Source organism: Chelonia mydas, chromosome 9 (assembly GCF_015237465.2).
Source record: "Chelonia mydas isolate rCheMyd1 chromosome 9, rCheMyd1.pri.v2, whole genome shotgun sequence".
Lineage (NCBI taxonomy): Eukaryota > Metazoa > Chordata > Testudines > Cheloniidae > Chelonia > Chelonia mydas.
Genome location: NC_057855.1, coordinates 20,860,179 through 20,874,533, shown reverse-complemented (window position 1 = coordinate 20,874,533; position 14,355 = coordinate 20,860,179). Strand labels below are relative to the sequence as shown.

At 42.1% G+C, this 14,355-nt stretch overlaps 1 long non-coding RNA gene across 1 annotated transcript in view; it reads left to right on the top strand.

Moving 5' to 3' along the window:
- LOC122461780 overlaps positions 1–14,355 on the top strand; it is a 272,200-nt gene that overhangs the window by 170,871 nt on the left and 86,974 nt on the right. The window contains exons 7-8 of the long non-coding RNA XR_006283951.1: positions 5,673–5,761; positions 10,827–10,898. This is a non-coding gene — a long non-coding RNA (uncharacterized LOC122461780). The remainder of the gene's footprint in view (positions 1–5,672; positions 5,762–10,826; positions 10,899–14,355) is intronic.

The window sequence follows — 14,355 nt, the reverse complement described above, 5'->3', positions numbered from 1 at the left end:
GAGGGAGTTCAGATGAGAGTTGGTTTAACTGGTACCCACAAAATTTGGCCCCACATTGTGCCTGCAGTGAACTCTGTGTGCAATTATTAGTGCCTAGTCAGATGAGTGCCCAATATGCATGATGTGGAAATCCTCACTTAAGGGAGATTGGTGGGTTCTTTGATGAGGCCTATGGGACTGTGAGGCAGCGGGGAGGCTATGGGTCCTTTTCCTCCAGCAATTTGTTTTGGTAGGTGAAAGAGATGCAGCCCCTACCTACTTTGGTGGAAGGTAGGTAATGGAAAACCCAGCCCCTTAACGCAGGAATGACCAGGAAATGTGGATACAAATATAATAGGCACACATTTTTGTTTCTGCAAAAGGGAAGCAAACCAATCAGTGGAAAATTTGGGCCCACATTTGAAAAATGGCCTCTAGTTTTGTGTGCCTCATTTTCTGAATATCCAGCCAATTTTAACATCTGAGGGATCTCAAGATAGATGCTCAAACATGGAGGTACCCAACTGCAGTGGCCATTTCTGAAAATTCTGGCCACAGCAAAAGAAAAAGGGATTAATTAAAAATATTCAAAATAACATTAACATTGTTTAAAGAACTTTATCTTGCTGTCTTGCCTGATCCTGTTCTGGCTAGCGTCTCCAAGGCCTCCACTTTATTGAGTCACAGACTGTACTGCCACCTCCATTCTCTCACAGGGAGGGAGCATTTTCAGTGGTTGCACTATGCATACAAAAGTGAAAGTGGAATGTGTGTCGTTTTCTTGATTCATTTGGGCTTAGAACAAATCGAAGGGGTAGGAGGAGCTGAGTCCTCAGGGGAGTTCTGCTCAGATGTATTGCAGTGCCTCTTAGAATTTATCATTTTAAAACTGTCGCCCACCATTTCCCCCTGAATATGTGTCTAAGGAAAAGGATTTTGTGTGACATATTTTAAAAAGTGCTAATTATTGAATATAGTTGCATATTATATTTAAAAATATAATATTAATAAATGGTGAAATTCACTCCTTTGAAAAGGAGCAGTGCAAGGCCTATGCCTATGACTCAGATCCCATTTACGACTTCTTTTGAAGTGGTATTTCAGTGGCACGTGCGTCCTGTACTGGTTCTGTGACCAGGGATGGACATCACCACTGCAAGGTGTTCAAGTGTGTAAATTGGACAGGGATGCATCTCCATTTCTTGGGTAGTTGTGGCACTCAGCCTTTAGTTTTGTACTTAATTCATCCACTGTGTGGTGATACCTTAGCTCAGCACACTGTGTTGAATGTCAGCATTAAGCACTGCCCACTATAATTTATTTAATAGCTTGAACTGCATTCATTTGCATCCTTGGACTGCCGATAAACTTCTTTCTTTAACCCAATCCATCAGAGATTATGAGCCCATTCCTCAACTCTGATCAAAGTCCATTTCTCATAGAGTATATATCTGCTCCTTTGAGTGACACAATTCATGTTTCAAGAACTAATGTAGATGCCTGACAGGTGCTAAACCTTCCTTGCAGTCATAAATATTTTTTAGGGTTGAGGATTAGAACTATCTATGCCCTTCTGGTACAAAGTTTGTTGTGAATAGTGACGGAATTCTCCATGCTTAAACTCAGACTGGACTTGGAAAGCCACAAATGTTTTGACTTGTCCTCCATCAGACTGTTGCTTGGGCTCCAATATTCCTTCTATCCAGTTTAACCAGCATATGTGGTTTTTACTAGCAGTATATGTGGGGACATTGCACTTCCAGGGTCTGCATCTTAGGTGCTTATATGGTTCCCATTACCATAGTATCTGAGTTCCTCATGATCTTTAATATATTCCTCACAAAACTCCTGAATGCTATTATCCCCATTTTGCAGATGGGGGACAGAGAGACTAAGTGGCTTGCATAAGGTCACACAGGTAGATTTGTCAGAACAGGGAATTGAACTCAAGCTGCCAAAGTCCTAAGGTAATACCCTGGCCACTGGGCAGTCCTTGTGGAGAGTCTCCTCCATGTGCATCAGATCCTGCTTGGAAGTTGAGCTAAGAGGGTCACCTGCCTCTGCAGCACCTGTAGCTGAACCTACAGAGAGTTCCCTCTAGATCTGGGGATCCATGCATGGCAAATGAGTAGAGTGGGAGCAGAGGGTAAAGACTGGGGATAAAATTATGGCCCTGTTGAATTCCAAAGATTTCAAGGAAGGCAGGATTTATTTGTTTGTATTACTAGAGTGCCTTGGAAACCTACATATGGATCAGGACCCCATTATCCTAAGTGCTATAGAAACAAAGAACAACAAAGATGGGTCAGGTCCCAGAGAGTTTATGATATAAGACAAGATACAACAGATGGACACAGACAGATGGGAGAGTACAAGGAAATAGGGAGACAATATGGGTCAGTATGACAGGCAATAGCCTCAGAGCATCAGCAGCCTAGACATGTTTTTTGTAGGCACTGCAGAAAAGGGAGGATTGTGAAGGAGGACAATGAGGTAGCTTTGTGGATGTTTTCAGGGAGCTTTTTCCCAAGCCTGACGGGCACATGGGTGAAAGCCTGAAGGAACTTGTTTGAAAATGTAACAAGTAAGTGTTGGAGGTTGGCACCATGGGCCAACTGAAGGTAGGAGTTAATATGTTGATAGAGAATGAGAGATGATAGGCTGTGAAGGGCACTGATAGTGAAGACAAGTAGGTTAGTTGATGTGATAGAGAAGGGGGAGCCAGTGGAGGAATGCAAACAGTGGGGTGACATGGTCAGTGTAATGAGGCTGGAAAATGATCTTTGCAGCAGACTTCTGAATGGATATGGGTAGTGGAAGATTGCCTTTGCTAAACCCAGAGAAAAAGAAGATGTGGTAATCAAGACACAAAGTAAGGAGAGCCTGGATGAGAGTGTGGATGGATAGCAAAGGTCATATTTTAGAAATGATATTAAGAAACAGTCTGCAAGATTTAGCTATAACTTGGATATGAGGCTCTGTACAGAGGTTCAAGTTGAAGATGACACCCAGGTTACAGGTGTGAGTGACAGGTACGATGGTAGTGTTGTCCATAGTGAACAAGAAAGGAAGTAGCAGGGATGGCTTGGGATGAATATTAAGAGCTCTATTTTAGTTATGTTGAGCTTGAGCTGCTGGCTAGACATGCACAAGGAGATGTCAGAAAGACAGTCTGAGATTTCAGTTTGAAGAGGAGAAAGGTCTGGAGTGGAGAGGTAGGTCTGTCAGTTGCCAGCAAGAGATGGTAGCTGAATTTGTGTTTGGAGACGAGATTACCCAGAGATCAGATGTAGAGGGAGAGGAGAAGGGAACCAAGGACAGAACTCTGTGGAACATCCATAATAATTTGATGGGGGGGATGGGGAATATCCTCCAAACAATACACTGCATGAGCAATTAGCAAGGTAGGAGGGGAACTAGGAGAGAACAGCCTCACAAAGCCAAGGGAGGACAAGATTTCAAGAAAAGGGGCACAGTCAGCTGTGTCATAGGTGGCTGACAGATCAAGGATAATGAGGATGGAGCGTTAGAAGTGGTCATTAGAGACTTTTGTGACACAGTTTTAGTGGAGTGCAAGGAGCAGAAGCTGGATTGAGGAGGGTCTAGAATAGAATTGGAGGAGAGGAACTCCAGACAGCGATTGTAGACCGTGCATTTAATGAGCTAAGAGGTGAAATAGAGAAGGTAGAATGGGATGGTAGGTGGAGAGGCAAGTGGGGTTTTGAAATGGGAAAGGCTAAAGCATTCTTGTATTGTGTGAAAAAAGACCCAGAGGAGAGCAAGAGGTTAAGGAGAAGAGTAAGTAAATGAATGAGAGTGGGTATGAGGGAGATCAGGAGATGGGTTGTAATTGGGTCACTGGGCAAGTAGAGTGATTAGAGGAGAACAGATGAGAAACTTCTGTCTCTGTGACCATGGGGAAGCGGGAGAGAGTTGTAGGAGGGGAAGGGAAGGCAAGTTGGGGCAAGCGAAAGATTGTCATATTTTGTGAGTTTTCTCTTGGAAGAGATCAGTGAGATCCTGTGCAGAGAGAGATGTGGAGGAGGGGCGGGTTTGAGGAGAGAATCAAAGGTGATGAAAAGGCAGGTGGGATTCAATTAAATTGGAGTAGAGTTGTGTAGCTAGGAAGATGGCAGAATTTAAGGAGGAGAGAATTATTTTGTAGTGGAGGAAATCAGCCAGGTCACAAGATTTCCACCAGAGATGCTCTGCATCAGAAGAGCACGAGCAGAGGAAGCAGATGGTGGGAGGTGAACTGCGCTGGGGGGGTGGCAGGGCAAACGACCTAGCAATTGGAGAGAGGGACAACAGAGTCAAGGCTGCAGAAGAGTGAAGCTTGGAGAAAATCAACAACCATACCAATGGAAGAAAGTGAAGAGAGGGCAGGGAGCAGATGACTGATAGCAGATGAAAACTCAGCAATGCTGATTTCACCCAGAGATTCTGTAAAGGCCTAAGGATTCATCTTCAGAGATCCAACTGAGCACTGGTGCTATCAGACCCAATCCTGCATTTACACATGCTTAACTTTAGTCCATGGGATTATTCATGTGCTTGAAGTTAGGCACATCATAAGTGTTTGCCCGGCTGGGGCTAAAGTAAATACATTTATACAGGTTTGTAAATTTAAGCCTTTTCTTTAGTATCAGTATAAGTATTTTGCATCAGTTTACTCTGCTTTTCCCTCAACATTGATACATGTATTACATTTTAGCTCCTAACTCTTCATTTCACATTTTAAATTTTTTAACTGAGAGAGAGCATAGATAAAGGAATTTTTAAATATTTTCCTCTGGAGATCTCAGGAGTGTTGGTGTAGCATTTGGGACTTAAGTTACTGATAGGAAAGCATTCAGATGATGAAATCAATTCATATGCAAAATGATGACTAATTTATCAATACAGGTGACTATAACTATATCATAGTGATGTATTTTGTAATAATAGGCTGAGAAAATTAATTTTAAAGTAATAATTATGAGAGATGTATCAAACCTGTTTGGAAAAGTTTAGACACATCTGATTTTCTTTAGTATTCTCAGCCTCACTTTATATTAAAGTTTCATTTATAAATATTTTATAAAGGGCTAATAAAAGATTAATAGTTATTTTAATAAACATGTCTGACTGTTCTTAGTAGGACCACTCGCCCACCTAATATATCTCATGTCCCGGTTCACGAAATATCCCCTTGAGCTAGGCTCTGATACAGCAAAATATATAAGTATATGCTTAACTATAAACATGTGAGTGTTCCTGTTGACTTCAACTCAGACACTTAATATGAAGTATGTGCTAGTGTTTTCTTAAAGTGGGACCTCTGGCAGTGGCCTATACTTGATTCTTCAGTAAAAGGTGAAAAGCCTTTATAGCTCATCTAGGCAGTAATCTGATCCTCACAGGTAATCAGTTTATCCCTTGAAGCATTATGTGATTTGGCCACCCTTATCAGTATCTTAACTTCTGCTCTATTTTCTTTAGGTACTTTTACCATGATTAAATGCTTTGCTGAATTATGGTCTCACTTACAACTGTGCAAAGAGATCCTCTGTACCTTCAATTGTTTTCCCAGGATCTGATAGGGATAGGGAGTGAATTTACAGAAAGTAACGCTGAGCTTTTTATGGTGTAAGATAATTATAATTACTGGCGTTTGAGGTGTATATCACTATGATTCTGTTTTATGTTTACAGCATCTTTAAACACAAGAGTTTGCCTGCCTGCTAGGGGACTGAACTGTGATTACTTTCAAGATGATTGTGAGTGAGAAGGACACATTCAAGTAGGTACCGCTGCACACTGATGGGGTGGAAAATGTAAAATGGAGCCCAGCTGGGGTCACTGCTCTCAGTCAGCACCTTCCAAACACAGAACAGTACAGGAGAGATTTCCCCTCCCCAAACTCTAGGACCCCCTGGCATGGTCCGCACCCCTCAGCCTCTGGAAAAGAAGCTTCAGAGAGGAGCAAGCCAGAGGCTGAAATTGATAGAGCAGCTGCAGACAGCAGTTCAAGCCGAGACCAGGGGATGCTGCTGATGTCATTAGACTGTTTTCTGCCATCTTGCTCTGAACGTGCTCTGCCCTGTGCTAACTGGCTGTGTGCTTCAACCCCTCACCCCCTTCTTCACTGTCTCTAACCCCTCCCTCCATCTTTCTATCTAGCTAATCCCCTCCTACATAAACCACTGAAAGGATATAAATAACAAAAATGTATCAAAAAAGTGTAGAACTAACATGATATATACCACCCTCACATTGTTCACTCTGCTTGTGTGTTCTATCCTTTAGCTCTTCTCTGAGTCTGTCTTGATTATTTAGATGTAAACTCTTTAGAAGGAGGGACTCTCTCTTAATCTATTGTTTTACAACAGTGGTCACCAACCGATAGATTGTGATCGGCCGGTTGATCCTAGAGCCTCTGCCAGTCGATCGCAATCTCCAGCCGCTAAAAGTCCAGTGGGGCAGCGGAGCTAAGGCAGGCTTCCTGCCTGCCTTGGCCCTGTGCCGTTCCCAGAAGTGGGCAGCACACCCCTGTACTGCAGCCCCTGGGAGTCGGGGGGGGAGCGGTAGAGGTCTCTGTGCCCTGCTCCTGCCTGCAAGAACCGTCTCCACAGCTCCCATTGGCCAGGAATGGGGAACTGTGGCCAATGGGAGTTGTGGGGGTGTGTGTGCCTGCAGGGAGGGGCAGCGTGCAGAGCCTTGTGCCCCCGCCAAGGGCCGCAGGGGCGTGCTGGCTGCTTCCGGTAGCGGTGTGGGGCTGGGGCAGGCAGGGAGCCTGCCTTAGCCTTGCTGCAGCACCGACTGGGAGCCACCCAAAGTAAGTGCCGCCTAGTGGGAGGCTGCACCCCAATGCCCAGCCCTGAGTCCCCTCCCGGAGCCAGCACCCCACATCCCCTCTGCCCCCCAAGCCCCTGCCCCAGCCCTGAGCCTCCTCCCAGAGCCAGCACCCCGCACCTCTCCTGCACCCCACACCCTTACTTCACCCCTGAGCCTCCTCCTAGAGCCAGCACCCCGCACCCCAACACTCTGCCCCAGCCCGGAGCCCACTCCTGCACGCAAACTCCCTCCCACAGCTTGCACCTCTCACCTCCTCTTGCACCCCAACTCTCTGCCCTGGCCCAGTGAAAGTGAGTGAGGGTGGGGGAAAGCAAGCAACAGAGGGACGGGGGATGGAGTGAGCGGGGAGGGCCAGGGTAGATCCTGGGTTGCACTTACATTCAAAAAGTGATCTTGTGCATAAAAAGGTTGGAGACCATTGTTTTACAGTGACTAGCACAGTGGTTCTTAACCTATTTACCATTGTGGGCTACATATGCAGCTCTCTGTGTTACGTGGTCTACATCCGCACAATATATATACTACCTGTATGGCCCTGAAGATGTCTCATGGGCCACAGCTGTGTGATGATTGGGCTGCAGGTTGAGAACCACTGGTACAATGAGGGCCCATTCTCAGTTGGTCCCTAGGAACAATAATATTCTACTTTCTCTCTTTCCTAGAGATTCATTTTCTTTAAAGAAAAACTCATATAGATTGAAAGTACATGTGTATGGAAACACCATATGAGATGGTATTTCATAAAAACCTAACAGCACTCAATCTGCACAATTCTTTCTCAGTTCAAGAACACAGGAAATGCTCCCCCTTCTCCACAAAAAATATAACTGTTGTTGGCTGGATAAAATGAAATCTGTGTGTGCTAGACCTGCAGTTGTTTTTACCTACTGCCTGTGCCCTGATGCTGATATATCTGTAATCTATACCACATATGAGCTTGCTTAATTAGGTAGGACTAAGACTTCAGTGGAGAATTCATTATAAGTCCACATCTCTACAAACATTGTAGCAGACAATATTTCTAGCACAGTACAATAAATACAGTATATGCAGTAGAGGCTAGAGGCACTATGTAGACAATACTGAGCTTTTTGTATGGCTTAAACCTGCTCATTAGTGACTTGCTTATGTATTACCATAACACAGAAACTACCAATGATTTCATATTTCCTCCAGTTACAGCTACTGAACATGGCTGGATAGATGTTCCTATAAACAAAAACCAATGCCATTAGCACCTGCCTCTGTCTCCACAGCACAGTTGAGAAAGATGTCTTTCTGTCCTTGGTCTACATTCATCTTTCCTCCTTCTTACCTCTGTGTTTCTGATCCTCTCCATTATGCTACAACAATGGTGCTGAATGCCAATGAGAAGGAGACTTAATGAAACCCAAGACTCATTTTTAGGCACTTACCTGAGATACTGACCATCCAACCTGCAATCTTTGGGTGAGCAAAGAGTTTTGGGTCTGGAAGGAATTTTCCCACGCATTTGAGTTGAGGTTTAATGTGCCTCTGTCAGGGACTGGACACCGCTGGAGGAAGGATACTAGCCTAGATAGATCAATGTTCTGATCTGGTATAGCAAATCCTGTGTTTCCTGTATTAGTTGCTGGTATGTTATTGGTACCCACAAACTCTGGCCACTGTCAGTGTCAGTCTGTCTCCATACCCTGTTTTCAGAGAATGGGAGCACCCAAATATTTCTGGAAAACAATGATCTATTTGGATTGTCCCAACCTTATTTATTTTCATGAGATATTAGCGCCTGAATTTATGTCAGTAGAAAAATCTGTAGCTATACTTGGTGTTAATCCATAATTAAAATTTTCAGTGGGTCTTTTTTACTAAATCCCATGAGATTAGTGATTCTTCACTTGCTTGCTTTGGTTTCTATAAATATTTTTTAGTTTGTTTGTTAGCTAATTAACCCCAAATGCAAGTATTGTGGAATTAGATATTTCAAAGGTGGATTTTAATTAAGCAGAATGGTAAATGGAACATTTCACTGTTGAGATGCTTTGATGAGCCACATGTAAAGTAGTTATTCTAATATATGGGGATTCATTTCTTAAAGAGCATTTCCTTAGGAAAAAACATTGGAAACCTGCAGTCTTCTGAATACTAGCCAGGCAACATCTAGTCTGCTGTACATGCCTTTCAGAGCTAATTAAGCAACTAGATTTTTGTCTATACAAACATCATAATAGCTTTGTGTAAACAGATTCTCAATATGTGTAATACTTTTGTAGCTGAAACAGCTGTTAACTTCTGGATCCCCATTTTTTAAAAAGAAAATTTGAAAAATGTAGATGATAATCACACGGGCAAAGGGTTAGCTGCTTGGGATGCACAATTTTACTGTTAAGATCTGTTCTTAATGAAGTGTGTGGAACATTATTTGAATGGACACCTACAAAAATAATGTTTTAAAAGCTCATGAGGAGGATACATGTTAATAGTCCATCCTTCCAACTGCTCCAAACTGAAACATTAAAGCCATTATGCAAGGAAAGAAAAATCCCACAGAATTGAGGGGCTAAAAATTCAGCAAAGGAAAGGTCAATTAATCAACTTCTCTAAGGCTGAGACAGGTTGATTTCCTGTACAAGTGCCTGCACTTAAATCAAAGCTGATACCATGTAGCCGCATATATCAAAATAAAATGTACTCTCTTGTCAATAGAAATTGAGTTTTTGAAGCACTGTGCTGGGATTATGCACAAAAATAGTAAATATGAAAAACTCATCTCTCTTGCACCCTGGAAAGCTGCTTTGTTGTTTAGTCCTTCACAAAGTACTGCTGAAAACCAGCGCTAGACTGACCTTTTCACTGAACATTCTAGCATGTCAAAAGTAGAACTGGTTGGAAATTTTCAAGCTGAATGGTTTTTCACTGGAAAATGCCAATTCATCAAAACAGAAATGTTCAGTGGGAATGTGAGGATTTTGATGAATCTTTCAATGGAAACCATGAAGGTTCCCATCAGAAACCTGCCAGGTTTCCTGCCAGCTCATGTCCCTGCCTACCTGGCTCATTGGCAGCCTACAGAACTGAGAAGCCTCAGCTCCCCAGCAGCCTGCTGGGTGGGCTTCCATGGAGTCCAGAAGCTTGGGGACTCATGAGCTTTATTTTGTTTTGGATACACATTCCTAGGGTGGGAATGTTTGGATGTTTCCAAAATTAAATACTGTGGATTTCCGTGTCTGTGACCATTCTGAAATATTGGATTTTTGCCTCAATTTGGCACAAAAAGATTCCAAAAGCATGAAATTTTTTTCCTGGACCTGAAAATCTATTTCTTGGCTAACACTAGTCAAAAGATCTTCTTGGCTGCATCATCAACTGCTGTAAATCAGCATAGCTGCATAAGAGTCAGTGGGGCGACACTGACTTATACCAGCTGGGGATTTGAACCTGTCCCAGCTTGGGTGGCCTTTTAGGTTAAGCTTAGCTACCACCTAGGTTTAATCTTTTATTGCTACCTGCATGACTATTATATAACAAGAGCAGAGAGACTATAATCAAGGTTTTGTACAGCTAGACAGGAGTGAGAGGAACCCGGCTCAGAAATTTACAGACTAAACTTCAAACACAAAGATAAAAATTCCCAAATCTTCCTGAAATGCTGAGATGACCATGTCAGATAATATAGAATCTGCACAGCTGCTACCAGTGCTACACCTGCACTGATGTGCACAAGACACGATGGCCCTCTAAGGGATGTAGTCTTAACCCTACCTGTAACTGATTAGCTGCCTCCCAAGTGATGGGTTTGGGACCAGGAATTGGGTGATAATCTTCAGGTCACTTGATCCTCAGATAATAAACCAGCAAGCAGCTCTGTGTGTGGGGGTGGGGTGGGGTGGGGTGGTGGGAGAGAGAAAAAGTGAGTGAGTAGCAGATTGGTTTTTAAAGAAAGCTGGGGTAGGAGAAAGGACCTGGAAAACTGCCAGATAGCAGGAGCTGGTTTATCTGTTTGACTAATGTTGGACTGTTTTGATTGTCAGAAATCAACCTATCCCTGAAGAAACAAACTGAATTTCTGCTGCTGATGGGAGATTCATTTCATGCCCTGGCTGGTGAGTTGGCCCACTGGCTCACAGAACCCTTATCCATGGGACACTATGGGTCAAGTGTTTAGCACTCCACTAATTCATCCACAGTAACCTGCAAAAATGAGCATTTACACAAGGAAAACATGCCATTGTACCTTGGTCCTTTTGTGTGCCTGTGTAATTATGCAGTTTGTGTTCATGAAGGTGGGTTGTTTGCTCCATAAAATGTTTTGGGTTTACTTGCATAGTTCCAGTGAAAATTTAACCCTATATAATATGCTGAAACTTAATACAAAATGGATGTGAAATACAGTATTGTTAAAAACTATGTTTAAATAGATTTGGCTTCAAAACACACACACCACCAACCTCTGTGTAAAATTTTCTGCTGGTATGTATATAAAACTAAATGCCCTCTCGTCACAACATTCTGAGTAATGGCTAATTATGTAGTCGGGGTTACTGTCACTGTTTGAAAGGATGAAAACAGCTATTGTAAAGTATTAATGGCACAGGAGAGTAACTCGGGTGCAAAATCTCTGATGATCAAAAAGAAATAACAGAACTGAAAATATTGCAGAAGTTCCTTCAGCTTGCTACTGTACTAATAAAAGCCAGCATTATAATGCACCATTGCCACCATTACCCATAGCAGCTGCATACTGTATTATTCTGGGCCTTATTCTGGAGCCTGTGCTTGCACTGAATAGACTTTAATGTGAATTCTCAGAATGGTACCAAGTATAAGTGGTGTGAAATCTAGCCCTTTGTTAATAAAGTGAAATCTGAGGTGTCAGTAACATCTTGCAAGCCAAGGGGCCGGAAGGGAGGAATACAACAAAATAAACTAACAGGAGCCTGTGAGAATGTGAAAATTAAACTAGGCAATTTCTTGCCTTCTTCCAGCTCTTTGGCATGTACGTTACACTAACTTAGGCTGCCTTACGCTACACATTGCTAAGTGGGAGTGTACAGCTCTGAGCAAGTGTAAGGAGTTTTAATTCATATCACATCACACATTGCCTTTGCCTAGTGTCTCCAGAGTGTAATTGTGTACCTAACATCATCTGCTACCTGTTAATATTCTGCAGCTGCAGCCATCCTCATTTTATACCCTGTATTAGCATGAAAAACAAAGGAAATATTAAATAAAAGAAAATAAAGTGTGCCACGGCTTTCTGACCACTAGTTGTCCTTCAGGAGAGAACCTGAGCTATGAGGAAAGAATTACAAGGCCAGATCTGCTATCCTTACTCAAGCAAAACTGAAATGGGAAGAAGGCCTAAAAGTTGAGAGAATCACAGGGTCTGATGGTTTCCTTATATAAGCTGGCTTCATAGTGTTGTAACTACATTCACTTCATTAGAAACACCACTGATTTACACTGATGGAAGTGACAGCTGAATCAGTGCGACATGCTTTGTTTTCTGTTTGCAATTTGAGTTGCAGGTAAACCCTTTGTTCCCCAGTTCAGTGTGTATTCTGGTACCTGTTGCACACTTATTTGCTTCAGGTAACTTGGGTAGAATTTTGCACAAGTCTTCATGGAGGAAATACACTTGAAATGCTTCGGGATGTTCCTCTTGTTTTAAGGTAGGGGAGTCTTCTCATTTGAGGAGACCCCAAACAAACAGTAACCTAAAAGCTCATTCTATCATATTTACCATTCTCTGCCAGTGTGCTCTTCTCTCAGGAAAATGAGAAACTGATGACATGTTTAATTCAGGTATTGCCCTTGGTTCATCTATTTCATTTTTTGATGGAAGATTCCTTTTTCAAAACAAAGAAGATCTAACTTATGAAACACTGGCCAAAAACATCATTCTCAGCTCTAAGCAGTTTAGTACAACTCTATGCTAATGTCAGCATTTACATTAAAACAATTAATCATTTTTTCCCCAAAGAAGCCTCATAGGAGATATGACCTTCACCCTTGCTTCTCATTAAGTGTATGTTCAGCTTGACACTGCATATGAACAGCTTTGTCTTGAGATATCCTATGGCTGTTCTCTACTGTTGTTGTGCATTTTAATATGCTTTCGCAATGACCTTTTCCAAGACAAAATAATCCTCTCTTATCCCTTTACCTCTTGATTCTCTATTCGTTTGCCACACTTTATGTTCAGCTGCTTTCCTGCATCTGCTAAATCTCCAAAGAAATCACCTTTGAACTGTAGCCTACAGCAAATGTTGCTGGAGAAGGCTAGGGCCAGTGTACAGTAGCTGTAAGTTTTCCCTCAAGACTATAAATATGTCTAGCCTAAGCAGCTATCAAATTGGCTATATCTGTCCCCAGGGGAATTATATGTAAGAAATACAGAAAACTTTCAGTCTGGAAACAGCTTAGCATTACTATGTGGCTTATTGTAGCTCATTCAACAGAATCACATTAGCAAAACACATTAAAAAAAACTTAATTAAGAACCCCTTGGGCCTGATTTTTCTCTCACTAGCACCTGTGTATATCAGGGATAGCTCGTATTGTCAAATAAGTAACCTTGGTGTATAGCTAATGTGAGTGTGAAATGATCACCCTTTATTTTGCCTGAAGGTATTTTAAACTATGTGGCATATTTCATATGCTCTTGTTCTGAGCTGTAGTCTAATTGGAGCTAAGACACCCCTTTTTATCAGTCAAGGAATAATGCCACATTATTTTTCACAGTTGTTCATCCACAAGGCAGCACAGGTGCCCCTGAATGTTAGAAGAGTTCAGTTCTTTTACCTTCCCTTTGGATTCCCGGAATCTGCGATGGGGCTGGTAATCTTCACCCACTGCAAAATCTTCAGGCCCTCCCCAGGGATGCTTCATGTGAAAATTAGTGAAGTAAAATACATGGAGTTTTCTTGTTTCTGTCTTCCGGATTCTCTATGATAAAGTTGATCTGGGCCCCTGGTAAGCATCAGAAAGTACTAAATCCCATTACTGGAAATTTAAAAAATATTTTCCCATCGCCCCAATGATGAATTTATCAAAATATCAGTGGAATAAAATGTTTCCAGTTGGTCTCTCTTGCCACAAGATACATGATGAAGAAAAAACCAAGCCATTTATTTTCTAAGATGGGAACAGAGTTCCTGTGAGAAAGATTAAAACAACTGAATTGCTATTATGACAAAACATTGATGTAGATGCAACTCAATCATTTATTATTGTGGGCATACGTGAGTAGGTGGTGTTCACCCTCACAATTATTGAATTGCTATGCTTAGATGGTTTAGGAAGTGGGATTGTTTTGGTCTGCCAACATAGATGACTCTGTCTATAGAAAAACCAAACAAACCCAGAATTGTTTGTAAAAAAATATAGTATAGTATTGGGCCTGATCCAAAGCCCTCGGAAATCAATTGGAGTGTCTCCATTGACTTAAAGAGATTTGGATTGGACCATTATTAATAGTGTGGTTGTTCACAAGCTGAAGTTTTACTATTTGAAGGTGATCAGTAAAGAAGGGTTAGCTGTACAGCAACCTGACCACCT